Raw genomic sequence first — 26,546 nt, 5'->3', positions numbered from 1 at the left:
CGCACGGGCCCCGCAGGGATTCGCAGCTCGACTTACCCTACGTCGCAGACATGCATATGATAATTATGTGCGCATATTTTAATAGGTGCGATCATACCAGCACTAATGCACCGGATCCCATCAGAACTCCGCAGTTAAGCGTGCTTGGGCGAGAGTAGTACTAGGATGGGTGACCTCCTGGGAAGTCCTCGTGTTGCACCTCTTTTTTTTTTTTTTTTTTTTTTTTTTTTTACGTCGTGCTTACCCTCGTTCTTTAAACGGCGCTATCTTGAATAGTTTAGCTAAAGCGAGTCTCAATGACCTATTTTAGGCAAGCTCGCACGGGCCCCGCAGGGATTCGCAGCTCGACTTACCCTACGTCGCAAGACATGCATATGATAATTATGTGCGCATATTTTAATAGGTGCGATCATACCAGCACTAATGCACCGGATCCCATCAGAACTCCGCAGTTAAGCGTGCTTGGGCGAGAGTAGTACTAGGATGGGTGACCTCCTGGGAAGTCCTCGTGTTGCACCTCTTTTTTTTTTTTTTTTTTTTTTTTTACGTCGTGCTTACCCTCGTTCTTTAAACGGCGCTATCTTGAATAGTTTAGCTAAAGCGAGTCTCAATGACCTGATTTTAGGCAAGCTCGCACGGGCCCCGCAGGGATTCGCAGCTCGACTTACCCTACGTCGCGAGACATGCATATGATAATTATGTGCGCATATTTTAATAGGTGCGATCATACCAGCACTAATGCACCGGATCCCATCAGAACTCCGCAGTTAAGCGTGCTTGGGCGAGAGTAGTACTAGGATGGGTGACCTCCTGGGAAGTCCTCGTGTTGCACCTCTTTTTTTTTTTTTTTTTTTTTTTTTTTACGTCGTGCTTACCCTCGTTCTTTAAACGGCGCTATCTTGAATAGTTTAGCTAAAGCGAGTCTCAATGACCTATTTTAGGCAAGCTCGCACGGGCCCCGCAGGGATTCGCAGCTCGACTTACCCTACGTCGCAGACATGCATATGATAATTATGTGCGCATATTTTAATAGGTGCGATCATACCAGCACTAATGCACCGGATCCCATCAGAACTCCGCAGTTAAGCGTGCTTGGGCGAGAGTAGTACTAGGATGGGTGACCTCCTGGGAAGTCCTCGTGTTGCACCTCTTTTTTTTTTTTTTTTTTTTTTTTTTTTTTTTACGTCGTGCTTACCCTCGTTCTTTAAACGGCGCTATCTTGAATAGTTTAGCTAAAGCGAGTCTCAATGACCTCATTTTAGGCAAGCTCGCACGGGCCCCGCAGGGATTCGCAGCTCGACTTACCCTACGTCGCAGACATGCATATGATAATTATGTGCGCATATTTTAATAGGTGCGATCATACCAGCACTAATGCACCGGATCCCATCAGAACTCCGCAGTTAAGCGTGCTTGGGCGAGAGTAGTACTAGGATGGGTGACCTCCTGGGAAGTCCTCGTGTTGCACCTCTTTTTTTTTTTTTTTTTTTTTTTTTTTTTACGTCGTGCTTACCCTCGTTCTTTAAACGGCGCTATCTTGAATAGTTTAGCTAAAGCGAGTCTCAATGACCTCATTTTAGGCAAGCTCGCACGGGCCCCGCAGGGATTCGCAGCTCGACTTACCCTACGTCGCAGACATGCATATGATAATTATGTGCGCATATTTTAATAGGTGCGATCATACCAGCACTAATGCACCGGATCCCATCAGAACTCCGCAGTTAAGCGTGCTTGGGCGAGAGTAGTACTAGGATGGGTGACCTCCTGGGAAGTCCTCGTGTTGCACCTCTTTTTTTTTTTTTTTTTTTTTTTTTTTTTTTTTTTTACGTCGTGCTTACCCTCGTTCTTTAAACGGCGCTATCTTGAATAGTTTAGCTAAAGCGAGTCTCAATGACCTGATTTTAGGCAAGCTCGCACGGGCCCCGCAGGGATTCGCAGCTCGACTTACCCTACGTCGCGAGACATGCATATGATAATTATGTGCGCATATTTTAATAGGTGCGATCATACCAGCACTAATGCACCGGATCCCATCAGAACTCCGCAGTTAAGCGTGCTTGGGCGAGAGTAGTACTAGGATGGGTGACCTCCTGGGAAGTCCTCGTGTTGCACCTCTTTTTTTTTTTTTTTTTTTTTTTTACGTCGTGCTTACCCTCGTTCTTTAAACGGCGCTATCTTGAATAGTTTAGCTAAAGCGAGTCTCAATGACCTGATTTTAGGCAAGCTCCCACGGGCCCCGCAGGGATTCGCAGCTCGACTTACCCTACGTCGCAGACATGCATATGATAATTATGTGCGCATATTTTAATAGGTGCGATCATACCAGCACTAATGCACCGGATCCCATCAGAACTCCGCAGTTAAGCGTGCTTGGGCGAGAGTAGTACTAGGATGGGTGACCTCCTGGGAAGTCCTCGTGTTGCACCTCTTTTTTTTTTTTTTTTTTTTTTTTTTTACGTCGTGCTTACCCTCGTTCTTTAAACGGCGCTATCTTGAATAGTTTAGCTAAAGCGAGTCTCAATGACCTGATTTTAGGCAAGCTCGCACGGGCCCCGCAGGGATTCGCAGCTCGACTTACCCTACGTCGCGAGACATGCATATGATAATTATGTGCGCATATTTTAATAGGTGCGATCATACCAGCACTAATGCACCGGATCCCATCAGAACTCCGCAGTTAAGCGTGCTTGGGCGAGAGTAGTACTAGGATGGGTGACCTCCTGGGAAGTCCTCGTGTTGCACCTCTTTTTTTTTTTTTTTTTTTTTTTTTTTTTTTTTTACGTCGTGCTTACCCTCGTTCTTTAAACGGCGCTATCTTGAATAGTTTAGCTAAAGCGAGTCTCAATGACCTATTTTAGGCAAGCTCGCACGGGCCCCGCAGGGATTCGCAGCTCGACTTACCCTACGTCGCGAGACATGCATATGATAATTATGTGCGCATATTTTAATAGGTGCGATCATACCAGCACTAATGCACCGGATCCCATCAGAACTCCGCAGTTAAGCGTGCTTGGGCGAGAGTAGTACTAGGATGGGTGACCTCCTGGGAAGTCCTCGTGTTGCACCTCTTTTTTTTTTTTTTTTTTTTTTTTACGTCGTGCTTACCCTCGTTCTTTAAACGGCGCTATCTTGATAGTTTAGCTAAAGCGAGTCTCAATGACCTGATTTTAGGCAAGCTCGCACGGGCCCCGCAGGGATTCGCACTCGACTTACCCTACGTCGCGAGACATGCATATGATAATTATGTGCGCATATTTTAATAGGTGCGATCATACCAGCACTAATGCACCGGATCCCATCAGAACTCCGCAGTTAAGCGTGCTTGGGCGAGAGTAGTACTAGGATGGGTGACCTCCTGGGAAGTCCTCGTGTTGCACCTCTTTTTTTTTTTTTTTTTTTTTTTACGTCGTGCTTACCCTCGTTCTTTAAACGGCGCTATCTTGAATAGTTTAGCTAAAGCGAGTCTCAATGACCTCATTTTAGGCAAGTTCGCACGGGCCCCGCAGGGATTCGCAGCTCGACTTACCCTACGTCGCGAGACATGCATATGATAATTATGTGCGCATATTTTAATAGGTGCGATCATACCAGCACTAATGCACCGGATCCCATCAGAACTCCGCAGTTAAGCGTGCTTGGGCGAGAGTAGTACTAGGATGGGTGACCTCCTGGGAAGTCCTCGTGTTGCACCTCTTTTTTTTTTTTTTTTTTTTTTTTACGTCGTGCTTACCCTCGTTCTTTAAACGGCGCTATCTTGAATAGTTTAGCTAAAGCGAGTCTCAATGACCTCATTTTAGGCAAGCTCGCACGGGCCCCGCAGGGATTCGCAGCTCGACTTACCCTACGTCGCGAGACATGCATATGATAATTATGTGCGCATATTTTAATAGGTGCGATCATACCAGCACTAATGCACCGGATCCCATCAGAACTCCGCAGTTAAGCGTGCTTGGGCGAGAGTAGTACTAGGATGGGTGACCTCTGGGAAGTCCTCGTGTTGCACCTCTTTTTTTTTTTTTTTTTTTTTTTTTTTTACGTCGTGCTTACCCTCGTTCTTTAAACGGCGCTATCTTGAATAGTTTAGCTAAAGCGAGTCTCAATGACCTCATTTTAGGCAAGTTCGCACGGGCCCCGCAGGGATTCGCAGCTCGACTTACCCTACGTCGCGAGACATGCATATGATAATTATGTGCGCATATTTTAATAGGTGCGATCATACCAGCACTAATGCACCGGATCCCATCAGAACTCCGCAGTTAAGCGTGCTTGGGCGAGAGTAGTACTAGGATGGGTGACCTCCTGGGAAGTCCTCGTGTTGCACCTCTTTTTTTTTTTTTTTTTTTTTTTTACGTCGTGCTTACCCTCGTTCTTTAAACGGCGCTATCTTGAATAGTTTAGCTAAAGCGAGTCTCAATGACCTGATTTTAGGCAAGCTCGCACGGGCCCCGCAGGGATTCGCAGCTCGACTTACCCTACGTCGCGAGACATGCATATGATAATTATGTGCGCATATTTTAATAGGTGCGATCATACCAGCACTAATGCACCGGATCCCATCAGAACTCCGCAGTTAAGCGTGCTTGGGCGAGAGTAGTACTAGGATGGGTGACCTCCTGGGAAGTCCTCGTGTTGCACCTCTTTTTTTTTTTTTTTTTTTTTTTTTACGTCGTGCTTACCCTCGTTCTTTAAACGGCGCTATCTTGCACAGTTTAGTTAAAGCGAGTCTCAATGACCTGATTTTAGGCAAGCTCCACGGGCCCCGCAGGGATTCGCAGCTCGACTTACCCTACGTCGCAGACATGCATATGATAATTATGTGCGCATATTTTAATAGGTGCGATCATACCAGCACTAATGCACCGGATCCCATCAGAACTCCGCAGTTAAGCGTGCTTGGGCGAGAGTAGTACTAGGATGGGTGACCTCCTGGGAAGTCCTCGTGTTGCACCTCTTTTTTTTTTTTTTTTTTTTTTTTTTTTTTTTTTTTTTTACGTCGTGCTTACCCTCGTTCTTTAAACGGCGCTATCTTGAATAGTTTAGCTAAAGCGAGTCTCAATGACCTGATTTTAGGCAAGCTCGCACGGGCCCCGCAGGGATTCGCAGCTCGACTTACCCTACGTCGCAGACATGCATATGATAATTATGTGCGCATATTATAATAGGTGCGATCATACCAGCACTAATGCACCGGATCCCATCAGAACTCCGCAGTTAAGCGTGCTTGGGCGAGAGTAGTACTAGGATGGGTGACCTCCTGGGAAGTCCTCGTGTTGCACCTCTTTTTTTTTTTTTTTTTTTTTTTTTTTTTTTTACGTCGTGCTTACCCTCGTTCTTTAAACGGCGCTATCTTGAATAGTTTAGCTAAACGAGTCTCAATGACCTATTTTAGGCAAGCTCGCACGGGCCCCGCAGGGATTCGCAGCTCGACTTACCCTACGTCGCGAGACATGCATATGATAATTATGTGCGCATATTTTAATAGGTGCGATCATACCAGCACTAATGCACCGGATCCCATCAGAACTCCGCAGTTAAGCGTGCTTGGGCGAGAGTAGTACTAGGATGGGTGACCTCCTGGGAAGTCCTCGTGTTGCACCTCTTTTTTTTTTTTTTTTTTTTTTTTACGTCGTGCTTACCCTCGTTCTTTAAACGGCGCTATCTTGCACAGTTTAGTTAAAGCGAGTCTCAATGACCTGATTTTAGGCAAGCTCCACGGGCCCCGCAGGGATTTGCACTCGACTTACCCTACGTCGCGAGACATGCATATGATAATTATGTGCGCATATTTTAATAGGTGCGATCATACCAGCACTAATTCACCGGATCCCATCAGAACTCCGCAGTTAAGCGTGCTTGGGCGAGAGTAGTACTAGGATGGGTGACCTCTGGGAAGTCCTCGTGTTGCACCTCTTTTTTTTTTTTTTTTTTTTTTACGTCGTGCTTACCCTCGTTCTTTAAACGGCGCTATCTTGAATAGTTTAGCTAAAGCGAGTCTCAATGACCTCATTTTAGGCAAGTTCGCACGGGCCCCGCAGGGATTCGCAGCTCGACTTACCCTACGTCGCGAGACATGCATATGATAATTATGTGCGCATATTTTAATAGGTGCGATCATACCAGCACTAATGCACCGGATCCCATCAGAACTCCGCAGTTAAGCGTGCTTGGGCGAGAGTAGTACTAGGATGGGTGACCTCCTGGGAAGTCCTCGTGTTGCACCTCTTTTTTTTTTTTTTTTTTTTTTTACGTCGTGCTTACCCTCGTTCTTTAAACGGCGCTATCTTGAATAGTTTAGCTAAAGCGAGTCTCAATGACCTCATTTTAGGCAAGCTCGCACGGTCCCCGCAGGGATTCGCAGCTCGACTTACCCTACGTCGCAAGACATGCATATGATAATTATGTGCGCATATTATAAAAGGTGCGATCATACCAGCACTAATGCACCGGATCCCATCAGAACTCCGCAGTTAAGCGTGCTTGGGCGAGAGTAGTACTAGGATGGGTGACCTCTGGGAAGTCCTCGTGTTGCACCTCTTTTTTTTTTTTTTTTTTTTTTTTTTTTTTTTTTCGTCGTGCTTACCCTCGTTCTTTAAACGGCGCTATCTTGAATAGTTTAGCTAAAGCGAGTCTCAATGACCTCATTTTAGGCAAGTCGCACGGGCCCCGCAGGGATTCGCAGCTCGACTTACCCTACGTCGCGAGACATGCATATGATAATTATGTGCGCATATTTTAATAGGTGCGATCATACCAGCACTAATGCACCGGATCCCATCAGAACTCCGCAGTTAAGCGTGCTTGGGCGAGAGTAGTACTAGGATGGGTGACCTCTGGGAAGTCCTCGTGTTGCACCTCTTTTTTTTTTTTTTTTTTTTTACGTCGTGCTTACCCTCGTTCTTTAAACGGCGCTATCTTGAATAGTTTAGCTAAAGCGAGTCTCAATGACCTCATTTTAGGCAAGTTCGCACGGGCCCCGCAGGGATTCGCAGCTCGACTTACCCTACGTCGCGAGACATGCATATGATAATTATGTGCGCATATTTTAATAGGTGCGATCATACCAGCACTAATGCACCGGATCCCATCAGAACTCCGCAGTTAAGCGTGCTTGGGCGAGAGTAGTACTAGGATGGGTGACCTCCTGGGAAGTCCTCGTGTTGCACCTCTTTTTTTTTTTTTTTTTTTTTACGTCGTGCTTACCCTCGTTCTTTAAACGGCGCTATCTTGAATAGTTTAGCTAAAGCGAGTCTCAATGACCTCATTTTAGGCAAGTTCGCACGGGCCCCGCAGGGATTCGCAGCTCGACTTACCCTACGTCGCGAGACATGCATATGATAATTATGTGCGCATATTTTAATAGGTGCGATCATACCAGCACTAATGCACCGGATCCCATCAGAACTCCGCAGTTAAGCGTGCTTGGCGAGAGTAGTACTAGGATGGGTGACCTCCTGGGAAGTCCTCGTGTTGCACCTCTTCTTCTTTTTTTTTTTTTTTTTTTTTTTTTTTTTTTTTTTTTTTTACGTCGTGCTTACCCTCGTTCTTTAAACGGCGCTATCTTGCACAGTTTAGTTAAAGCGAGTCTCAATGACCTGATTTTAGGCAAGCTCCCACGGGCCCCGCAGGGATTTGCAACTCGACTTACCCTACGTCGCGAGACATGCATATGATAATTATGTGCGCATATTTTAATAGGTGCGATCATACCAGCACTAATTCACCGGATCCCATCAGAACTCCGCAGTTAAGCGTGCTTGGGCGAGAGTAGTACGAGGATGGGTGACCTCTGGGAAGTCCTCGTGTTGCACCTCTTTTTTTTTTTTTTTTTTTTTACGTCGTGCTTACCCTCGTTCTTTAAACGGCGCTATCTTGAATAGTTTAGCTAAAGCGAGTCTCAATGTCCTCATTTTAGGCAAGTTCGCACGGGCCCCGCAGGGATTCGCAGCTCGACTTACCCTACGTCGCGAGACATGCATATGATAATTATGTGCGCATATTTTAATAGGTGCGATCATACCAGCACTAATGCACCGGATCCCATCAGAACTCCGCAGTTAAGCGTGCTTGGGCGAGAGTAGTACTAGGATGGGTGACCTCCTGGGAAGTCCTCGTGTTGCACCTCTTTTTTTTTTTTTTTTTACGTCGTGCTTACCCTCGTTCTTTAAACGGCGCTATCTTGAATAGTTTAGCTAAAGCGAGTCTCAATGACCTCATTTTAGGCAAGCTCGCACGGTCCCCGCAGGGATTCGCAGCTCGACTTACCCTACGTCGCAAGACATGCATATGATAATTATGTGCGCATATTATAAAAGATGCGATCATACCAGCACTAATGCACCGGATCCCATCAGAACTCCGCAGTTAAGCGTGCTTGGGCGAGAGTAGTACTAGGATGGGTGACCTCCTGGGAAGTCCTCGTGTTGCACCTCTTTTTTTTTTTTTTTTTTTTTTTTTACGTCGTGCTTACCCTCGTTCTTTAAACGGCGCTATCTTGCACAGTTTAGTTAAAGCGAGTCTCAATGACCTGATTTTAGGCAAGCTCCCACGGGCCCCGCAGGGATTTGCAACTCGACTTACCCTACGTCGCGAGACATGCATATGATAATTATGTGCGCTTATTTTAATAGGTGCGATCATACCAGCACTAATTCACCGGAACTGGGAAGTCCTCGTGTTGCACCTCTTTTTTTTTTTTTTTTTTTTTTTTACGTCGTGCTTACCCTCGTTCTTTAAACGGCGCTATCTTGAATAGTTTAGCTAAAGCGAGTCTCAATGACCTCATTTTAGGCAAGCTCGCACGGGCCCCTGATGAGTATTTTGGTGAAAAATAAATTTCTCCCAAAACACACAAATCTAACCGGCAAGTGTACCGGGTCGTATCAAGTAATAAAAACTCACGGGAGTGAGGTCGATCCCACAGGGATTGATGGATCAAGCAACTTTAGTGGGTGATTAGTTTAGTCAAGCTAACATTGAGTGATTTGAGTGACAATTGAAGCCAACAGAATGTAAATGACAAGGAAAATTAAAGTGCAGAAAGTAAATTGCATTGAAACTTAAAGAGCAAGAAATGTAAATTGCAAGAATCTTAAATTGCAAGAAATGTAAATTGCATGAAATTAAAAGGGAGTGGGTGCTGGAAATTAAAAGAAAGCAGTAGATCAAGTAATTGGAAAGTTAAATTGCAAGAAGAATAAAAGAAATTAGGTACTGGGATTCATGAAATCAAACACGGAAGTGTAAATGACAATCAAACAGAGAAGTAAAAGATGCAGCAGGTTCAACAGATTTGGAAAATCACTTTAAAATCAAAACAGAGAGCAACTTGGCTCAATTGCAAAATCTAAATGAGAGGTTGAAGATCTCAGGGGTTGGATGAGACTAGAGACCAAGTCTAGATCTCAATTCCTTCCTTGATCCAACAGAGAATAATTGCAGAAGAAAATAGAGAAGAAAGCAGTAAAGAGAGTTTTGATTCAAATCACAATTCACTGAAATTATGCTGACAAGTAAACAGAGAGAATTCTCAAGGTGAGATTGAAACAGAATTTCTTCAATTCTCAACCCAAGATTCAAAAACAAAGAAAAGAAAATTTAAAGAGAGCTCTTGAATCCTCGTGCTCCCTTCTGGAGCCAGCCCCCTTACAAATATGAAAATGATGCCTTATATAGGCTTTACAAAATGGAAATGAAAATGAAATTAAAAACAAATTACAACTAAATGAAATTTCTATTTTATCTATTTCTTGTGCCTTTGAGTGATGATCATGGGCCTTTGCTCTTGGTGGAATTGGGTTGAAAGAGGCCTTGGTTGATTGCTCTTGGAGTTTGAAGAAGAACCGAAGTGAACCAATTGAACCGATTTTGAAGTTAGCCATAGTTGGTCCCAACGTTAGGGCCAAAGTTAGGGGTCTAACTTTGACCCCAACTTTTCATAGCAGCAAGCAATATTCTCTGGTTTGGACGTTGGTGCCAACGTTAGGGGTCTAACTTTGACCCTAACGTTGGCCTCCCTTATGCACATTTATGGCACCAACTTTGTCCTCTTGTCATGTTGCCAATTTTATGCCCAATATAGACTATCATATATGGTTGGAAAGATCTGAATGTCAGCTTTCTAACCCACTTGGAATCACTTCAATTGGACATCTACAACTCAAGTTATGATCATTTGAAGAGGGCATGGTCGCTGGCTTTGGTGTGCAGCGTTTGAGGTAACGTTAGCCCTCAAACGTTGGCGAAAACGCCAGTTCTGGAGGCTCAAATGTATTGTCCACCCCATACTATTATACATTGTTGGAAAGCCCTGGATGTCTACTTTCCAATGCCGTTGGGAGCACATTATTTGGAGCTCTACAGCTCGAGTTATACTCCTTTTAAGGTGCAGAGGTCAGTTGGCCTCACTGCAGGTTGCCACCATGTTCGTTTATGCACATTGCGGGGCAGTTTTCTCCCTCAATTTTAGTGTCCACCATGCAGTGCCATATATGCTTGGAAAGCTCTTGATTCCTACTTTCCAATGCTTCTTGAATCACCTCATTTGGAGCTCTGTAGCTCAAGTTATTCTTGTTGGAAGTATACCCCTTGTATGCCTTGTGGTGTGTGGCGCCAACGTTAGCCTCCAAGTTAGGGGGCTAACGTTGGCGCAAACGTTGGCCCCTCTCCCTTGTGTTTTCATGTGCCAACGTTAGGGTCAAAGTTAGACCCCTAACGTTGGCGCAAACGTTGGATGGCCAGGGAGGAATTCATGTGCCAACGTTAGCCTCCAAGTTAGGGGGCTAACGTTGGGGCTAACGTGGGATGGCCAGGGAGGAAAAATCAAGTTCCAACGTTAGCCTCCAAGTTAGGGGGCTAACGTTGGGGCTAACTTCATGCTTCCTGGTTCAATTTCACTTATTCCATTGTCCTCTCTTCACTTCTAGCCATTCCTCTTTGCTTCAACCTTTCTCCAAGCTTTCTTCACCTATCATTAATCAACCAAACTTATCAAAGCTATGCTCAAAATCATGAGATATTCATTCTTTCATAATATGCAACAAATATAGCATAAAACCTCATGAAATGACATAAATTCATATATGGTTGGTTCAATCAAGGGAAACATGAAAATCTACTCAATTAGCTTGCTTGTAGTTCAAGAAAGTGCATAATTCTAATGAAAACTAAAGAAAAAGACTAGCTAAAATAGGCTCAGATGACTTGTCATCAGCCCCGCAGGGATTCGCAGCTCGACTTACCCTACGTCGCGAGACATGCATATGATAATTATGTGCGCATATTTTAATAGGTGCGATCATACCAGCACTAATGCACCGGATCCCATCAGAACTCCGCAGTTAAGCGTGCTTGGGCGAGAGTAGTACTAGGATGGGTGACCTCCTGGGAAGTCCTCGTGTTGCACCTCTTTTTTTTTTTTTTTTTTTTTTTTTTTTTTTTTTTTTTTTACGTCGTGCTTACCCTCGTTCTTTAAACGGCGCTATCTTGCACAGTTTAGTTAAAGCGAGTCTCAATGACCTGATTTTAGGCAAGCTCGCACGGTCCCCGCAGGGATTCGCAGCTCGACTTACCCTACGTCGCAAGACATGCATATGATAATTATGTGCGCATATTTTAATAGGTGCGATCATACCAGCACTAATGCACCGGATCCCATCAGAACTCCGCAGTTAAGCGTGCTTGGGCGAGAGTAGTACTAGGATGGTTGACCTCCTGGGAAGTCCTCGTGTTGCACCTCTTTTTTTTTTTTTTTTTTTTTTTTTTTTTTTTTTTTTACGTCGTGCTTACCCTCGTTCTTTAAACGGCGCTATCTTGCACAGTTTAGTTAAAGCGAGTCTCAATGACCTGATTTTAGGCAAGCTCGCACGGGCCCCGCAGGGATTTGCAACTCGACTTACCCTACGTCGCGAGACATGCATATGATAATTATGTGCGCATATTATAATAGGTGCGATCATACCAGCACTAATGCACCGGATCCCATCAGAACTCCGCAGTTAAGCGTGCTTGGGCGAGAGTAGTACTAGGATGGGTGACCTCCTGGGAAGTCCTCGTGTTACACCTCTTTTTTTTTTTTTTTTTTTTTTTTTTTTTTTTTTTTTTTTTTACGTCGTGCCTACGCTCGTTCTTTAAACGGCACTATCTTGAATAGTTTAGCTAAAGCGAGTCTCAATGACCTCATTTTAGGCAAGCTCGCACGGGCCCCGCAGGGATTCGCAGCTCGACTTACCCTACGTCGCAAGACATGCATATGATAATTATGTGCGCATATTATAATAGGTGCGATCATACCAGCACTAATGCACCGGATCCCATCAGAACTCCGCAGTTAAGCGTGCTTGGGCGAGAGTAGTACTAGGATGGGTGACCTCCTGGGAAGTCCTTGTGTTGCACCTCTTTTTTTTTTTTTTTTTTTTTTTTTTTTTTTTTTTTTACGTCGTGCCTACCCTCGTTCTTTAAACGGCACTATCTTGAATAGTTTAGCTAAAGCGAGTCTCAATGACCTCATTTTAGGCAAGCTCGCACGGGCCCCGCAGGGATTCGCAGCTCGACTTACCCTCCAAATGGTGTCATGGAGATCTCTTTATATGTAGTCACCTTGAAGCAGCTTATAGTTTATGTGCTTTGGCCTCGACTCTAAGTATCATGTCTCAAGGCGGCTCTTTAGATAAGCTTTCAATCAATACTCCTAAACCAGTTGGTTTTAAGGTATTAGGTGTTAAAGCACCCCTAAGGATTTACTTGCTCAAGCCTCTTTCCTTGACACACTTCAACCACAAGCATTTTACTAGGCTAACAACTCTTTGAGTCATTGTTTCTTCTTTCTTTTCTGCCTAGTAATTGATGCTCAGAGCCTTGGACCATGTTCTTTTTGTTTTTGTATTTTCTTTTCTTTCTTTTGTTTTGTTTGCTGCTTCTTGGATCAATAGATTTTTGAGAATCTCCACAATACTTCTTTGAACTTCATGTCCCGCCTATGAGCTCCCATGCAAGTTTTCACAAGCATGCAACCTCAGTACAAAATCGTATAACCAGAACCACCACTTCTCCTAATCTTTTGCTTGCCTCAAAATTGTTTAATTCCTCAATCCTTCTTTTCAAAGAACTTTCATGTGATGCATTTCTTGGAAATTGAGTGCAAACAAGTTTTGAAGATAAGAATGTTGTGAATGATCAAACATCTTGCTTATTGAATTATAAAGAAAGAAATTATACTATGTATGCAGGCAGGGGTAAATAGAAAAGAAACTATACTATGCAGACAGGCAGGGTAGATCAGGATACAATCCAACTCTCAATCACAGCAATATTTAATGCAAAACAATGACTTAACAATACAACCTGTTGAAGTTTACTTTCTTTCCTTCTTCTCATCATCATCATTGCTGGCCTTCATGTTCATCTTTTGTTTCTTTGGTTGATGATGCTTAATCCTTCCAACAGTTTGTATGGACCTCTGCAATGATATTGAAAGTTGCTTGTTCCCCAAGCACTTGAAAAATGGTTAGCTTGCATGATTTATTTGTGGCTTTTGTACTTACTTTGGTGTGGGCACACCAAACTTAGTACCTTGCCAATGCATTAGATTAACCATGTGTAAAACTCTTTTTCTTTTTCAAAAATGACAAAACTGAAAACTAGGAAACAGCAGAATAGTTAACTAGTTTATACAACATGCTTGAAGCCAGCATTATGCAGAAATTGAGAATGTGTTTTATGATGGGATTTTGGTGAAACACCAAACTTAGAATCTTTCATTCTCCCTTAGATTGTTTTGGTGTGCAACACCAAACTTAGCTTCTTGCAATATAGATAAAACTAATTAACCTTTTTATTAAAATAGCTATGAAAAGAAAACTACCTCAGGTTGGGTTGCCTCCCAACAAAGCGCTTCTTTATTGTCACTAGCTTGACATCCTTCATTCTTTGATCATGGAGGCTGAAAATCATAGTGCCTCAGCTTTTCTCCTCTCACTATGGACTTCCTTACTGTCTCCTCCATTTCTTGGTGCCCTTCTTCAGAAATTCCAGAGATGGAGAACTCTCTCTTAGTTCATGTCATACAACCAAAACAGCAAAGATGCACAGAGCATTCTGTAGCTTGAGTGCAGTGGGGGTTAGTAGAGACAAAGTCTCAAACAGTTAGTGTGCAAGTCAAAAATTAAAGAAACAAAAAAGAAAAAATGCTTGATCTAGATCACCACCTCACTTAATCATTGTCAATCTATTCAATCCCCGGCAACGGCGCCAAAAACTTGATACGACCCGGTACACTTGCCGGTTAGTTTTGGGTGTTTTGGCAGAAATTCGTTTCTCATCAAAATATCTCATCAAGTTTTTGGCGCCGTTGCCGGGGATTGATTAGATTGACAATGATTAAGTGAGGTGGTAATCTAGATCAAGCACTTTTTCTTTATTTTTCCCTAATTTTTGACTAACCCACTAACTGTTTGAAGTTTTGTCCCAACCGGCTACATCCAATTTTCAAGAAAATCACTATGTTTTCTATTGATTGATTTATATGTCACAAGGAAGGAGGAGTCTCTGAGAAAGAAGAACATCACAACATGAAGCCACAACTCATTACACTAATAGAGAACAATTGTTCCTATGGTGGAAATCCCTTGGAGGACTCTAAGCAGCACCTATCCATTTTTCTGAAAACATGTGGGGCTGTCAATCTCAATGGTGTAGACCATGATACCATTAAGCTCATGTTATTTCCCTTCTCACTGAAGGATGAAGCAGCACAATGGCTTGAAACCTTTCCTCAAGGAAGTATAACTAGTTGGGATGAATTGGTTGCCAAGTTTCTAGCCAAATTTTCTTCACCCCAACAACACATCAAGATGAAAGAAGGAGTACATCCATTCATACAAAGAGAGGAAGAACCACTGTTCAAAGCATGGGAGAGATACAAGAAAACAAATGACAAGGTGGATTTCCGAGCGTTTTATGAAGGACTAACCTCCGAAACAAGAAAAGCAGTAGATTACTTCTCAGATGGCCTACTCAAGGCAACAGCAACCATCCAAGGAACTGCGGAGTTCAGTAACAAAGGAGCCAATAACCAACACTCATTTGAGATGCCACAGAATGAAATTTCAGAAAGGGAAGCATTGAATCTTGAAGGGGTGAGAGCAATCATGGATCAAAACAAGCAGCTACACCAGCAAACTCAACAGCAATTGGAATCAATAGCTAGACAAATTGATTCTCTACATTCTGCCACATTGAATGCACAATTTCCACCATGGAAACCACATTCTTATTTAAGAATGAGGGAATTTCAGCATCAGGAACAAAGGGACCTCAACTATAATAACCCCAACTTCCCAAACCTGCAAAAACACCACCATACCAACAAAAATCACTACACACTACCCCAATATACACATCTCCAACCCTATCCTACCTCACCACCTGCCCAAAATGACTTACATCAATCACCACAATTAACACAGTCACAACCAGTCCTAAACTTCCAAAAACTCTATGTTCTAGAAATGATGATGGAAAGGCTTATGAAAATTCAAGAAATGACATTAATAGAACAGGAGGACATAAGGAAAAACCAGGAGGCATATCTCAAGAGAATTGAAAGGTACATGGAACAAATGGTTCAAAACCCTGCTAAACTGGGTGAGAGAGAGGGAAATATATCCCTAAGAGCCAATGAAGATGACTCAAAGAACAATGAAAAAGCTGCTGAGTTGAAAGGGAAAGCAGTTATGGAAAACAAGGAAAAGCCTACGATAAGAGGAGGAAACCAAAGGCAACAGAGACCTCAACTTCCATGATCAGAGGATGAAGGATGTCAAGCTAGTGACAATAAAAGAGCGCTTGTTGGGAGGCAACCCAACCCGAGGTAGTTTTCTGTTCATAACTATTTTAATAAAAAGGTTAATTAGTTTTATCTATAATGCAAGAAGCTAAGTTTGGTGTTGCACACCAAAACAATCTAAAGGAGAATGCAGGATTTTAAGTTTGGTGTTTCACCAAAATCCCATTATAAAACACATTCTCACTTCTTGCATAATGTAGGCTTCAAGCATACTGGATGAACTAGTTAGCCATTTTACTGTTTTTCTTAGTTTCCAGTTCTTTTACTTTTGAAAAAGAAAAAAAAAAGAAATTATCACACATGGTTAATCCGATGCATTGGCAAGGTACTAAGTTTGGTGTTCCCACACCAAAGTAAGTTCAAAAAGCCCACAAATAAATCATGCAGATTAACCATTATTTCCAAGTGCTTGGGGAACAAGCAACTTTCAATATCATTGCAGAGGTCCATACAAGCTGTTGGAAGGATTAAAGCATCATCAACCTAAGAAACAAAAGATGAATCTAGAAGACAGCAATGATGATGATGAGAAGAAGGAAAGCAAGTAAACTTCAACAGGTTGTATTGTTAAGTCATTGTTTTGCATCAAATATTGCTGTAATTGAAAGTTGAATTGTATTCTGATCTGCCCTGCCTATCTGCATAGCATAGTTTTTTTTTTATTTTGCCTGCATAGCATAGTCTTTCTTTATAATTCAATAAGCAAGGTGTCTGATCATTCACAACATTCTTATCTTCAAAACTTGTTTGCACTCCAGTTTCAAGAAATGCATCACATGAAAGTTCTTTGAAAAGAAAGATTGAGGAATTAAACAATTTTGAGGCAAGCAAAAGATTAGGAAAAGTGGTGGTTCTGGTTATATGATTTTGTATTGAGGTTGCATGCTTGTGAAAACTTGCATGGGAGCTCATAGGCGGGACATGAAGTTCAAAGAAGTTTTGTGGAGATTCTCAAAAATTTATTGATCCAAGAAGCAGCAAACAAAAAAAAGAAAGAAAAGAAAATACAAAAACAAAAGAAATATGGCCCAAGGCTCTGAGCATCAATTACTAGGCAGAAAAAGAAAGAAAGAAACAAAAACTCAAAGAGTTGTTATCCTAGTAAATGCTTGTGGTTGAAGTGTGTCAAGGAAAGAGGCTTGAGCAAGTAAATCCTCAGGGGTGCTTCAACACCTAATACCTTAAAACCAACTGGTTTAGGAGTATTGATTGAAAGCTTATCTAAAGAGCCGCCTTGAGACATGATACTTAGAGTCGAGGCCAAAGCACATAAACTATAAGCTGCTTCAAGGTGACTACATATAAAGAGATCTCCATGACACCATTTGGATGAAAATCCTAAGACCTACGACTCCCAATATGTAAGGACTAGTGAGCACTGAAGCCCTTGCATGAGCATATGATTTAGAATTTATCCCACTGATACTTGATCACTTCACTCACTGCACTTTACAAGTGTTCCTCAATCCATCTTAATTGAAAGAACCTTGGAGCATAAATCTATTTCTTGCTTGGGGACAAGCAAGCTTTAAGTTTGGTGTTGTGATGACAAGTCATCCTAGCCCATTTTAGCTAGTCTTTTTCTTTTGTTTTCATTAGAATTATGCACTTTCTTAAGCTACAAGCAAGCTAATTGAGTAGATTTTCATGTTTCCCTTGATTGAACCAACCATATGTGAATTCATGCCATTTCATGAGGTTTTGAACTATATTTGTTGCATATTGTGGAAGATTGAATACCTCATGATTTTGAGCAAAACTTTGATTAGTTTGGTTGATCAATGATAGGTGAAGAAGGCTTGGAGAAAGGTTGAAGCAAAGAGGAATGGCTAGGAGTGAAGAGAGGACAATGGAATAAGTGAAAATTGAACCGGGTTGCATGAAGTTAGCCCCAACGTTAGCCTCCTAACTTGGAGGCTAACGTTGGGCATGAAGATCACTCCCTGGACTCCCCACGTTTGAGCCAACGTTAGCCCCCTAACTTGGAGGCTAACGTTGGCAAGAGAAACTTGAAACTCATCCCTGGGCTACCAACGTTTGCGCCAACGTTAGCCCCCTAACTTGGAGGCTAACGTTGGCACTTAAATCACAATGGGGGAGTAGGCAACGTTTGCGCCAACGTTAGCCCCCTAACGTGGAGGCTAACGTTGGCACCAATCACACCAAGCAAGGCCAACGTTAGGGTCAAAGTTAGACCCCTAACGTTGGCGCCAACGTCTAAACCAGAAGAATGTGGTTTGCTGATATGAAAAGTTAGGGTCAAAGTTAGACCCCTAACTTTGACCCTAACGTTGAAGACCAACGTTGGCTAACTCCATTTCCGGTTCAATTGGTTCACTTCGGTTCTTCTTCAATCTTCAAGAGCAATCAACCAAGGCCTCTTTCAACCCAATTCCACCAAGAACAAAGGCCCAACTCAAGGCTTGAAGATCATTTTGGAAAGTGTATAAATAGGATAGAATTCAATTTGTTTAGAGAGCTTTTTCGGGAGAGTTTTCTTTTAAAGCTTTTCCTTTTAGAATTTTTAGAATAGTTTTTGGGAAGCTTTTGTTACGGAGTGAATTTGAATTTCTTTGTTTCCTTTTACTTGCAATTTCATTTTACCTTTGTCTTGGATCTTGGATTTGAGAATTGAAGAAATTCTGTTTCAATCTCAATCTTGGATCTCTCTGCTTTCTTTACTTTACTGTTAATTGAATTTCATTTCCTGTTACTTGATCTTCATCTCTTTTCTTTGCAATTTACAATTTCCTTGCTATTGTTCTTGTTGGATCTAGGAAGGCATTGAGATCTAGACTTGGTTTTCTAGTCTCTGGGTCCTGAGATCTAAATTCTCATTTCAATTCTCTGTTTAATGCTTTCATTGTTCATTTACTTTGCTGTTATAAGATCCGGTTCAATCCCAATTCCCTTTTCCTCTTCTGTTTGATGCAATTTAGTTTTCCCTTGTTTAAATTCTGCAAATCCTCATCCCAATCCCCTTTACTTTTCAAGCAATTTACATTTCTTGCACTTTAAGTTTCTGTCATTTAATTTCTTGTCCTTTAAGTTTCAGCAATTTACTTTCCCGCTCTCTTTAATTTCATGCAATTTACATTCTGCAAATCACAAATCACCCAACCAACACTTGATTCGCTTGACTAAATCAACCACTAAACTAAAATTGCTCAATCCTTCAATCCCTGTGGGATCGACCTCACTTCCGTGAGTTTTTATTACTTGATACGACCCGGTACACTTGCCGGTTAGTTTTGGGTGTTTTGGTAGAAATTCGTTTCTCATCAAAATATCTCATCAAGTTTTTGGCGCCGTTGCCGGGGATTGATTAGATTGACAATGATTAAGTGAGGTGGTAATCTAGATCAAGCACTTTTTCTTTATTTTTCTTTAACCTTTGATTAACCCACTAACTGTTTGAATTTTTGCTTAAGCTAACTAAAACTTCATTCTAACAGTAGATTGAAGTATCACTGGTTTGTGTGCTCTTATGTTCTGCTTGTATGTCAGGTACACAAAGAGCCATACCCAATTTTCATGAACAAGACGAAAGAACTCTCAGGAGGTTAAGAAGAGCCGAAAGAGGGAAAAGTATTGTTGGAGAAGAAGAATCTGAGGAAGAATACCACGAGATGGAAGGAGATACATCTAATCCAGGAGAAGGAGTTAATAATCCACCACAACAGAGGAGAGTATTGGCTTCCTATACTTTTGCAAATGCTAGACATTGTGGAAGCAGCATTCTCACCCCTAATGTCAATGCAAATAACTTTGAACTGAAGCCACAACTCATCACATTGGTCCAGAATAACTGCTCATTTGGAGGAGGACCATTGGAGGATCCAAATCAACATCTATCTACCTTCTTGAGGATCTGTGACACTGTCAAATCCAATGGTGTGAATCCTGAGACTTACAAGCTTCTGCTGTTCCCGTTCTCATTAAGGGATAAGGCTGCACAATGGCTTGAAACTTTTCCCCAAGCAAGTATCACTAGTTGGGATGACTTGGTGGCTAAATTTCTAGCCAAATTCTATCCACCCCAGAGAGTCATCAGGCTGAAAACTGAGGTGCAGACATTCACACAATTAGATGCTGAATCCTTGTATGAAGCATGGGAGAGGTACAAAGCCTTAATCAGAAAGTGCCCTCCAGAGATGTTCAATGAATGGGATGTGCTGCAAAATTTCTATGAAGGCCTGACATTGAAATCTCAGGAGGCATTAGATCATTCTGCTGGAGGTTCACTACAACTAATGAAAACTGCTGAGGAAGCTCAGAATCTTGTGGACATGGTGGCCAACAATCAATATTTCTTTGCTCATCAAAGAAGCCGCCAACCATCACAAAGAAGAGGAGTAATGGAACTAGACGGAGTGGATTCAATCCTAGCTCAAAACAAGATGATGCAGCAGCAATTTCAACAACAATTTGAGCAAATGGCTAAGAGGATTGACAGTCTCCAAGTTGCAGCAGTCAACACTAGCCAGCCATCAACCACATGGGGTCAGAGTGAAGAGACTCAAGAGGAGCAACAACAAGAACAAGTCCAGTACATGCACAACCAAAATTCTGGGCCAAATGAAGTATATGGTGACACTTACAACCCTTCTTGGAAGAACCACCCAAACCTTAGGTGGGGAGACAATCACAACCAAAATCAACAACCATGGCAGAGAAACTCAAACCAAAACACTTTAAGAAACAACCAAAACCACAACCAGCAGCAAACCAACCAAAACCCCTACAGAAAACCTCAAAACAACTACTCCAACCCCAACCATTACCAATCTAATAACCAACCCACCAACCAAAATGCCTACCATCCACCATCCACATTTCACAACCCACCACAAGCATCACCTGAATCTCAAAGACTCACCAACTTGGAAACCTTGATAGACAAAATGTGGAAACACCAAGAAATGACAACCAAGAACCATGAAGCCTCCATGAAGAGCCTAGAGAGGCAAATTGGGCAAATCTCCAAACAGATTTCTGTTGAGAAATCTTCAAGCTCACTGCCAAGTGACACAATCCCAAATCCTAAGGAAGAATGCAAGGCAATACAATTGAGGAGTGGAAAAGTCTTGGTGAAAAATGAAGAAGCAACCAAGAAGCCAAAGGAAAGTGACAAGAAACAAGCTGAAGAAGAGAAAGTCAATGACAAGAAGGAGGCAGCAAGCAAGCCAACTCAGGATCAAGCTCAAGAAAAAGAAGATCAGCCACAAAAATCAAGAAAGGGAAAGGAAGTAATTGAAGAGCCAACTGAGGACCAAAGGCAGGGAAATAACTTCACTCCTCCCTTGCCATATCCTCAAAGGTTTAACAAGGAAACTAAGGACCAACACTTCCCAAAATTTCTTGAAATCTTCAAGAAGTTAGAAATCAATATTCCCTTAACTGAAGCACTTGAGCAAATGCCCCTGTACGCAAAGTTCTTGAAGGAACTTATCAACAAGAAGAGGAGTTGGCAAGTTAATGAAACTGTACTGCTCACTGAGGAATGCAGAGCACTAATCCAGAAGGGACTTCCTCCCAAACTTGAGGACCCTGGGAGTTTCTTTCTACCCTGCGCCATTGGCAGTATGACTATCAAGAAGGCGATGTGTGACTTGGGAGCTAGTATCAATCTGATGCCTGCTTCTCTAGTGAAAAAGTTAGGCATAAAAGAGGTAAAACCGGTACAGATGTCTCTAGAATTGGTGGACAAATCAGTGATATGCCCCAGTGGTATAATTGAGAACCTTCTAGTCAAAGTAGACAGATTCATCTTCCCAGCAGATTTTGTGATCCTGGATTCGAATCAGGATGAGGGCGATTCCATTATACTGGGAAGACCGTTTTTAGCCACTGCTAGGGCCATCATAGACATAGAGCAAGGAGAATTAACCCTCAGGATGCATAATGAAAGTATCACTCTGAGTGTACTACCAGAAACACCGAACAGTAATGAAAAGAAGGATGGTACAGAAACAGACAAGGAGAATCTGCAGTGGAGGGAGGAAATCAACAAGACAAACAACAACTGCCCTCCCAAGCAAGAGATAGACGATACAGCAGGCCAAAAAGAGAAAGAGACTGTGCAAAGTAATGAAGAAGCTCAAGGGAACATTGTAGTATTGGCAACTAAGAAAAGGAATTTCAAAAGGGAGCCTGTTTTCAAAGAAGAAGAATTAACAAAAGGAAGGAAGAAAAACAAAAACAGAATCAAAAAGGGGTGGAAGAACAAAAAAATCCCAACAGAAGGGCTCTTCAAAGGTGACAAAGTGCAGTTAGTCTATCAACAACTGGGAACAGACCAACAGACTAACGATTACTACACTGTGAGCAAAATATTATCACTAGAACATGCTGAGATAGAGCACCAAGGAACAAAGAAGAAGCTCACGATCAGAGGGGACAAGTTGAGGCACTACAGTCATCAACCACCATAAAAGAAAGCTTCAATGTCAAGCTAGTGACAATAAAAGAGCGCTCCATGGGAGGCAACCCATGCTTTAAGATTCTTGTCATTTTACATTCAATAAACTATGGTCACCTGATGCATGAATTCTTTTCTCTTTTCATGAACATGTCCACTTATTGCATGCACTATTTTGAAACATATGCTAAGTTGATATATCTTTAAGCACACTTAACCAATATCATAAAGAATTTTGTTTTACATGCTTAAAATGTTTTGATAGAGCATATGGCCGAACACTAAGTTTGGTGTCCACATAGCTTCATGAGAATCTGAAATTCATGCATCAATAATCATACATTTGTCATTTTTTTTTCAAAACCTTATAAATAGAATTTTCTTTTAACTAAAAAGAATAATATTGCTACGGTGGGATAAGACTAATGCATGTGTCTTGTTGTGATGACTAGGAGGTCAAAGAATCTTCAATGAAAAGAAGGACAAGACAAAAGAAAGCTTAGCATAAGGACAAAATCATATCACATGCTTCAAGGAAGAAATCTGCCCCTCATTGAAAATGATCACGGCAAAGGCTAGGGAAGGAGCAAATTTTGTCTTCATTCATCCATACATGCACACCCTTGATCCCCATGGTGCTTAATTGCATCCTAGCCCTCTATTTCTCATATAAAAGCATACCACCTTCAAGCCATGCACATGACCGAATCACTCCTCAACATTACAAGTCTTGTGCAACCTTTTCTTTTACTTTAAACTCCAAACACTCAATCTTCTCTTCATAATTCCCTAGCAAGTTCAGTCCGAACCTCTTTTTTCCTCCAACCACACATCAAACTCTCCAACACTCTCCACATTCCCTCTCAACCAACCAAGTGATTATGGCATCCTCCTCAAGAACCAAACGACGAAAGGAAAAGATCCAATAGTAGAGGAAGAAACACATGAGTATGACCAATGGAAGTTCAAGTCTTGGTCTCATCAAATGCAAATTCAATGGATGAACGAGAAAAAAATTTATCCTGAGATTCCATTCATGTTGCCGGATGATGGGTGTCAAGAAATAAAGAACAAGATCCGGAAGAGGAGATGGGAGGAACTTACATCACCAATCTCTCGAATTAATGCCAATATTATAAGAGAGTTTTATGCAAATGCCCCAAGGATTGACATGCGTGAACCCCCAACGTACAAGAGCTATGTGCGTGGGGTGGAAGTAGACTTTGGCCCAGATGCAATCAAGAAAGTTTTGAAACTAAAGTCAGTGCGCTTTGATGAACCGGGATACCAACAAAGATTGACTGAGGATCAAAATTATGAAGAGATTGCAAGAGACATTTGTTTTGAGAACTCAAGATGGGAGGGAGATGACAAGAACAGATACAAGTTCTTGAAGAGATGTAACCTCATTCCGGAGGCAAAAGGATGGTATGAGTTGATGAAAAGGTCAATTCTGGGGACAGTGAACACCTCAGAAGTTAACAGGGAGAGAGCCTTAATGCTGCATTGTATCATGGTGGGTGGAGAGATAAGAGTTCATGAGATCCTTGCAAGAGACATCCTAAAGATAGCTGAAAAAAATTCGGCCGGATCTTGGTTGTACTATCCAAGCACCATTTGGAAGTTGTGTGCAAAGGCCAAAGTTCCATTGGAAGAGGAGAATCCAATGTGGCTAGCCAAGGCATGCCCATAACTATTGAACGAATGACGATGCCCCTTGAAGCACACCAAGGCCGAAGGCCACATGGAGGAAGGGAAAGAGAAGAGCAAATGGAAGTAGATGAGCCCCACATGGAAGAAGAGCCACAAGAGGAGGAGGAACAGCCACACTTTTTCTCACAAGGCAATATGGACATGACTCAAATGCAAGAAGCAATAGGGAGGTTATCTCAGCAATACACAAGAATCCAAGCAAGGCAAGAGGAATATCATTCTCTGTACATGCAAAACCAACAAGCACAAGAAGAAAGAGAGCTGAGAATAATCAACAAACAAAATGAATTCGAGTCAAGATTTCTTGCGATGCAAGAAGAACATGCCTTTCAATCTCATGAATCTTTTGGGAAGTTGGAACAAATGCAAGCTGAAAGTTTGAAGGCCTTCAAGGAGTTCACAACACTCCAAGAAGCAAGGTATGAAGTGCAAGCCGATTACAATGTCAATAGCCAAATCAAACTAAACTATATTGGAGAACATTTGCATCACATGGATCCGGCATTCCCAACTTTTGATGAATTTTTCAAAATGAGAAGTGAGATGGAAGTGAACAGGGCTATGAGACTTGAAGATAGAGTGGAGGAGGCTATGAACAAGGCTGGCTTTTGGCAAGATCAAGAACCACCAAACAAAGATGGTGGAACACTAGCAGCCAAGTATATGAAAGGAGAAAGAAAAGGCATGACAAATAAAAGGTGGATTTGCTCTTTGATCATCACAACATGCATTCTATCTGTTCCAATCTGTTTTTGAATTTTTTTTTGTAGTCATTTAAAAGTCTTTGCATTTGTTGGTTATTTCAAAATAAGTAAGCTAGTTCATGTGTTGGCTTGTTGTTCATTTCACTTAACAAGAAGTATGTGTTGTCCCCTGCATCTTTAAATTTAATAAAAGAACAGTTTGAATGTGAAGTGAAATGGTCTCTGTTAGTTAGAAGTGGAATAAAAGTAAGTGGTGGTGTGTGTGATTGCATTATAACTCACTTTAGTGAATAAAGAGCTAAGATATCTCCTTCTAAGTAGAGAGTGGCCTATTGTCTATGAATCTCAATTGAATAGAATTCCTTGGTTAGAAAGAAAAACAAAAAAAAAAGAAAGAAAGAACAAAGAAAGCTAAAAGGTGGCAAAACAAAAGAAAAACAAAAAGAAATAAAGCTGGACACCAATAGCTTGAACTCTGAAATATATGCCTGTGATGTTTTTGTACTAGATCTGCTTGGATTAGTAAGCTCTTAGGAGTGCCTCAACACTTGGTGACTTGGGTTAACTAACCCGGGATCATCAGCTGAAAATCCACTATCAAGAGCAACCTAACTACAAGCATTTAGTAGCCCAAAGAGGTGCTGGCATCAATGTTTTAAGAAGGAATGGAGCCAAGTGTCTATGGTGAATAATGTGTCAAGTATAAAAAGAAAATGAACTTGCTACACATGACACTCAAATAAGCTTTTGAATAAAGTAATAGCCAAGGATAAAGGAATAATGAGAGGTCATAGCAGTATGTCACTTGAAACTGAAGGAACTTTCTAGCCTAGGAGTCAATAAGAAGTGAGCATTTGCATATCCACATAAAACCCATGAACTATCAATAACACTTTGCTAGCATGAACTTCCTCTTCCATTTCATTCTTTCTTCTTAATAAATTCATTTCTTGCTTGGGACAAGCAAGCTTTAAGTTTGGTGTTGTGATGACAAGTCATCTTAGCCCATTTTAGCTAGTCTTTTTTTTGTTTCATTAAATTATGCACTTTCTTAAGCTACAAGCAAGCTAATTGAGTAGATTTTCATGTTTCCCTTGATTGAACCAACCATATGTGAATTCATGCCATTCATGAGGTTTTGAACTATATTTGTTGCATATTGTGAAGATTGAATACCTCATGATTTGAGCAAACTTTGATTAGTTTGGTTGATCAATGATAGGTGAAGAAGGCTTGGAGAAAGGTTGAAGCAAAGAGAATGGCTAGGATGAAGAGAGGACAATGGAATAAGTGAAAATTGAACCGGGTTGCATGAAGTTAGCCCCAACGTAGCCCCCTAACTGGAGGCTAACGTTGGCATATGAATCACTCTTTGGAAGTAGCCAACGTTAGCTCCAACGTTAGCCCCTAACTTGGAGGCTAACGTTGGAACTTGAGAGTTTCTCCCTGGGCTACCAACGTTTGCGCCAACGTTAGCCCCCTAACTTGGAGGCTAACGTTGGCACTTAAATCACAATGGGGGAGTAGGCAACGTTTGCGCCAACGTTAGCCCCCTAACGTGGAGGCTAACGTTGGCACCAATCACACCAAGCAAGGCCAACGTTAGGGTCAAAGTTAGACCCCTAACGTTGGCGCCAACGTCTAAACCAGAAGAATGTGGTTTGCTGATATGAAAAGTTAGGGTCAAAGTTAGACCCCTAACTTTGACCCTAACGTTGAAGACCCAACGTTGGCTAACTCCATTTCCGGTTCAATTGGTTCACTTCGGTTCTTCTTCAATCTTCAAGAGCAATCAACCAAGGCCTCTTTCAACCCAATTCCACCAAGAACAAAGGCCCAACTCAAGGCTTGAAGATCATTTTGGAAA

General features: G+C 41.9%; 31 non-coding genes across 31 annotated transcripts; all 31 read left to right on the top strand.

The window, feature by feature from the left end:
• Window positions 1-83: 83 nt before the first annotated feature.
• LOC112699462 (5S ribosomal RNA) lies at window positions 84-202 on the top strand. The gene has a single exon (XR_003152492.1). It is a non-coding gene; the product is annotated as a 5S ribosomal RNA (ribosomal RNA).
• A 199-nt stretch (window positions 203-401) lies between these two features.
• Window positions 402-520, top strand: LOC112699450 (5S ribosomal RNA). Its single transcript, XR_003152490.1, has one exon. It is a non-coding gene; the product is annotated as a 5S ribosomal RNA (ribosomal RNA).
• Window positions 521-716: 196 nt separating this feature from the next.
• LOC112699439 (5S ribosomal RNA) lies at window positions 717-835 on the top strand. Its single transcript, XR_003152489.1, has one exon. It is a non-coding gene; the product is annotated as a 5S ribosomal RNA (ribosomal RNA).
• Window positions 836-1,031: 196 nt separating this feature from the next.
• Window positions 1,032-1,150, top strand: LOC112699427 (5S ribosomal RNA). Its single transcript, XR_003152488.1, has one exon. It is a non-coding gene; the product is annotated as a 5S ribosomal RNA (ribosomal RNA).
• A 202-nt stretch (window positions 1,151-1,352) lies between these two features.
• On the top strand, window positions 1,353-1,471 carry LOC112699415 (5S ribosomal RNA). The gene has a single exon (XR_003152483.1). It is a non-coding gene; the product is annotated as a 5S ribosomal RNA (ribosomal RNA).
• A 199-nt stretch (window positions 1,472-1,670) lies between these two features.
• LOC112699404 (5S ribosomal RNA) lies at window positions 1,671-1,789 on the top strand. Its single transcript, XR_003152473.1, has one exon. It is a non-coding gene; the product is annotated as a 5S ribosomal RNA (ribosomal RNA).
• A 207-nt stretch (window positions 1,790-1,996) lies between these two features.
• On the top strand, window positions 1,997-2,115 carry LOC112699393 (5S ribosomal RNA). The gene has a single exon (XR_003152463.1). It is a non-coding gene; the product is annotated as a 5S ribosomal RNA (ribosomal RNA).
• A 194-nt stretch (window positions 2,116-2,309) lies between these two features.
• LOC112699381 (5S ribosomal RNA) lies at window positions 2,310-2,428 on the top strand. The gene has a single exon (XR_003152454.1). It is a non-coding gene; the product is annotated as a 5S ribosomal RNA (ribosomal RNA).
• A 198-nt stretch (window positions 2,429-2,626) lies between these two features.
• On the top strand, window positions 2,627-2,745 carry LOC112699369 (5S ribosomal RNA). Its single transcript, XR_003152444.1, has one exon. It is a non-coding gene; the product is annotated as a 5S ribosomal RNA (ribosomal RNA).
• Window positions 2,746-2,949: 204 nt separating this feature from the next.
• On the top strand, window positions 2,950-3,068 carry LOC112699357 (5S ribosomal RNA). Its single transcript, XR_003152433.1, has one exon. It is a non-coding gene; the product is annotated as a 5S ribosomal RNA (ribosomal RNA).
• Window positions 3,069-3,261: 193 nt separating this feature from the next.
• LOC112699346 (5S ribosomal RNA) lies at window positions 3,262-3,380 on the top strand. Its single transcript, XR_003152425.1, has one exon. It is a non-coding gene; the product is annotated as a 5S ribosomal RNA (ribosomal RNA).
• A 194-nt stretch (window positions 3,381-3,574) lies between these two features.
• Window positions 3,575-3,693, top strand: LOC112699333 (5S ribosomal RNA). The gene has a single exon (XR_003152415.1). It is a non-coding gene; the product is annotated as a 5S ribosomal RNA (ribosomal RNA).
• A 195-nt stretch (window positions 3,694-3,888) lies between these two features.
• Window positions 3,889-4,006, top strand: LOC112698726 (5S ribosomal RNA). Its single transcript, XR_003151867.1, has one exon. It is a non-coding gene; the product is annotated as a 5S ribosomal RNA (ribosomal RNA).
• Window positions 4,007-4,205: 199 nt separating this feature from the next.
• On the top strand, window positions 4,206-4,324 carry LOC112699322 (5S ribosomal RNA). The gene has a single exon (XR_003152403.1). It is a non-coding gene; the product is annotated as a 5S ribosomal RNA (ribosomal RNA).
• Window positions 4,325-4,519: 195 nt separating this feature from the next.
• Window positions 4,520-4,638, top strand: LOC112699311 (5S ribosomal RNA). The gene has a single exon (XR_003152392.1). It is a non-coding gene; the product is annotated as a 5S ribosomal RNA (ribosomal RNA).
• A 194-nt stretch (window positions 4,639-4,832) lies between these two features.
• LOC112699299 (5S ribosomal RNA) lies at window positions 4,833-4,951 on the top strand. The gene has a single exon (XR_003152381.1). It is a non-coding gene; the product is annotated as a 5S ribosomal RNA (ribosomal RNA).
• Window positions 4,952-5,160: 209 nt separating this feature from the next.
• Window positions 5,161-5,279, top strand: LOC112699288 (5S ribosomal RNA). The gene has a single exon (XR_003152371.1). It is a non-coding gene; the product is annotated as a 5S ribosomal RNA (ribosomal RNA).
• Window positions 5,280-5,480: 201 nt separating this feature from the next.
• On the top strand, window positions 5,481-5,599 carry LOC112699276 (5S ribosomal RNA). The gene has a single exon (XR_003152364.1). It is a non-coding gene; the product is annotated as a 5S ribosomal RNA (ribosomal RNA).
• A 193-nt stretch (window positions 5,600-5,792) lies between these two features.
• Window positions 5,793-5,910, top strand: LOC112698869 (5S ribosomal RNA). Its single transcript, XR_003152003.1, has one exon. It is a non-coding gene; the product is annotated as a 5S ribosomal RNA (ribosomal RNA).
• Window positions 5,911-6,103: 193 nt separating this feature from the next.
• On the top strand, window positions 6,104-6,222 carry LOC112699263 (5S ribosomal RNA). Its single transcript, XR_003152363.1, has one exon. It is a non-coding gene; the product is annotated as a 5S ribosomal RNA (ribosomal RNA).
• Window positions 6,223-6,416: 194 nt separating this feature from the next.
• Window positions 6,417-6,534, top strand: LOC112698725 (5S ribosomal RNA). Its single transcript, XR_003151866.1, has one exon. It is a non-coding gene; the product is annotated as a 5S ribosomal RNA (ribosomal RNA).
• Window positions 6,535-6,737: 203 nt separating this feature from the next.
• LOC112698724 (5S ribosomal RNA) lies at window positions 6,738-6,855 on the top strand. The gene has a single exon (XR_003151865.1). It is a non-coding gene; the product is annotated as a 5S ribosomal RNA (ribosomal RNA).
• Window positions 6,856-7,047: 192 nt separating this feature from the next.
• Window positions 7,048-7,166, top strand: LOC112699251 (5S ribosomal RNA). The gene has a single exon (XR_003152356.1). It is a non-coding gene; the product is annotated as a 5S ribosomal RNA (ribosomal RNA).
• A 192-nt stretch (window positions 7,167-7,358) lies between these two features.
• Window positions 7,359-7,476, top strand: LOC112698903 (5S ribosomal RNA). The gene has a single exon (XR_003152034.1). It is a non-coding gene; the product is annotated as a 5S ribosomal RNA (ribosomal RNA).
• Window positions 7,477-7,693: 217 nt separating this feature from the next.
• LOC112699026 (5S ribosomal RNA) lies at window positions 7,694-7,811 on the top strand. The gene has a single exon (XR_003152151.1). It is a non-coding gene; the product is annotated as a 5S ribosomal RNA (ribosomal RNA).
• A 192-nt stretch (window positions 7,812-8,003) lies between these two features.
• On the top strand, window positions 8,004-8,122 carry LOC112699240 (5S ribosomal RNA). Its single transcript, XR_003152351.1, has one exon. It is a non-coding gene; the product is annotated as a 5S ribosomal RNA (ribosomal RNA).
• Window positions 8,123-8,310: 188 nt separating this feature from the next.
• On the top strand, window positions 8,311-8,429 carry LOC112698580 (5S ribosomal RNA). The gene has a single exon (XR_003151729.1). It is a non-coding gene; the product is annotated as a 5S ribosomal RNA (ribosomal RNA).
• A 2,856-nt stretch (window positions 8,430-11,285) lies between these two features.
• On the top strand, window positions 11,286-11,404 carry LOC112699228 (5S ribosomal RNA). The gene has a single exon (XR_003152340.1). It is a non-coding gene; the product is annotated as a 5S ribosomal RNA (ribosomal RNA).
• A 211-nt stretch (window positions 11,405-11,615) lies between these two features.
• LOC112698601 (5S ribosomal RNA) lies at window positions 11,616-11,734 on the top strand. The gene has a single exon (XR_003151749.1). It is a non-coding gene; the product is annotated as a 5S ribosomal RNA (ribosomal RNA).
• Window positions 11,735-11,942: 208 nt separating this feature from the next.
• Window positions 11,943-12,061, top strand: LOC112698620 (5S ribosomal RNA). Its single transcript, XR_003151767.1, has one exon. It is a non-coding gene; the product is annotated as a 5S ribosomal RNA (ribosomal RNA).
• Window positions 12,062-12,274: 213 nt separating this feature from the next.
• On the top strand, window positions 12,275-12,393 carry LOC112698542 (5S ribosomal RNA). Its single transcript, XR_003151693.1, has one exon. It is a non-coding gene; the product is annotated as a 5S ribosomal RNA (ribosomal RNA).
• The last annotated feature ends 14,153 nt before the right edge of the window (window positions 12,394-26,546 follow it).

The sequence above is a fragment of the Arachis hypogaea genome, chromosome 6, assembly GCF_003086295.3.
Source record: "Arachis hypogaea cultivar Tifrunner chromosome 6, arahy.Tifrunner.gnm2.J5K5, whole genome shotgun sequence".
Taxonomy (NCBI): Eukaryota; Viridiplantae; Streptophyta; class Magnoliopsida; order Fabales; family Fabaceae; genus Arachis; species Arachis hypogaea.
Note: the sequence above shows the minus strand (reverse complement) of the source record. Positions and strands in the feature narration are given on the sequence as shown.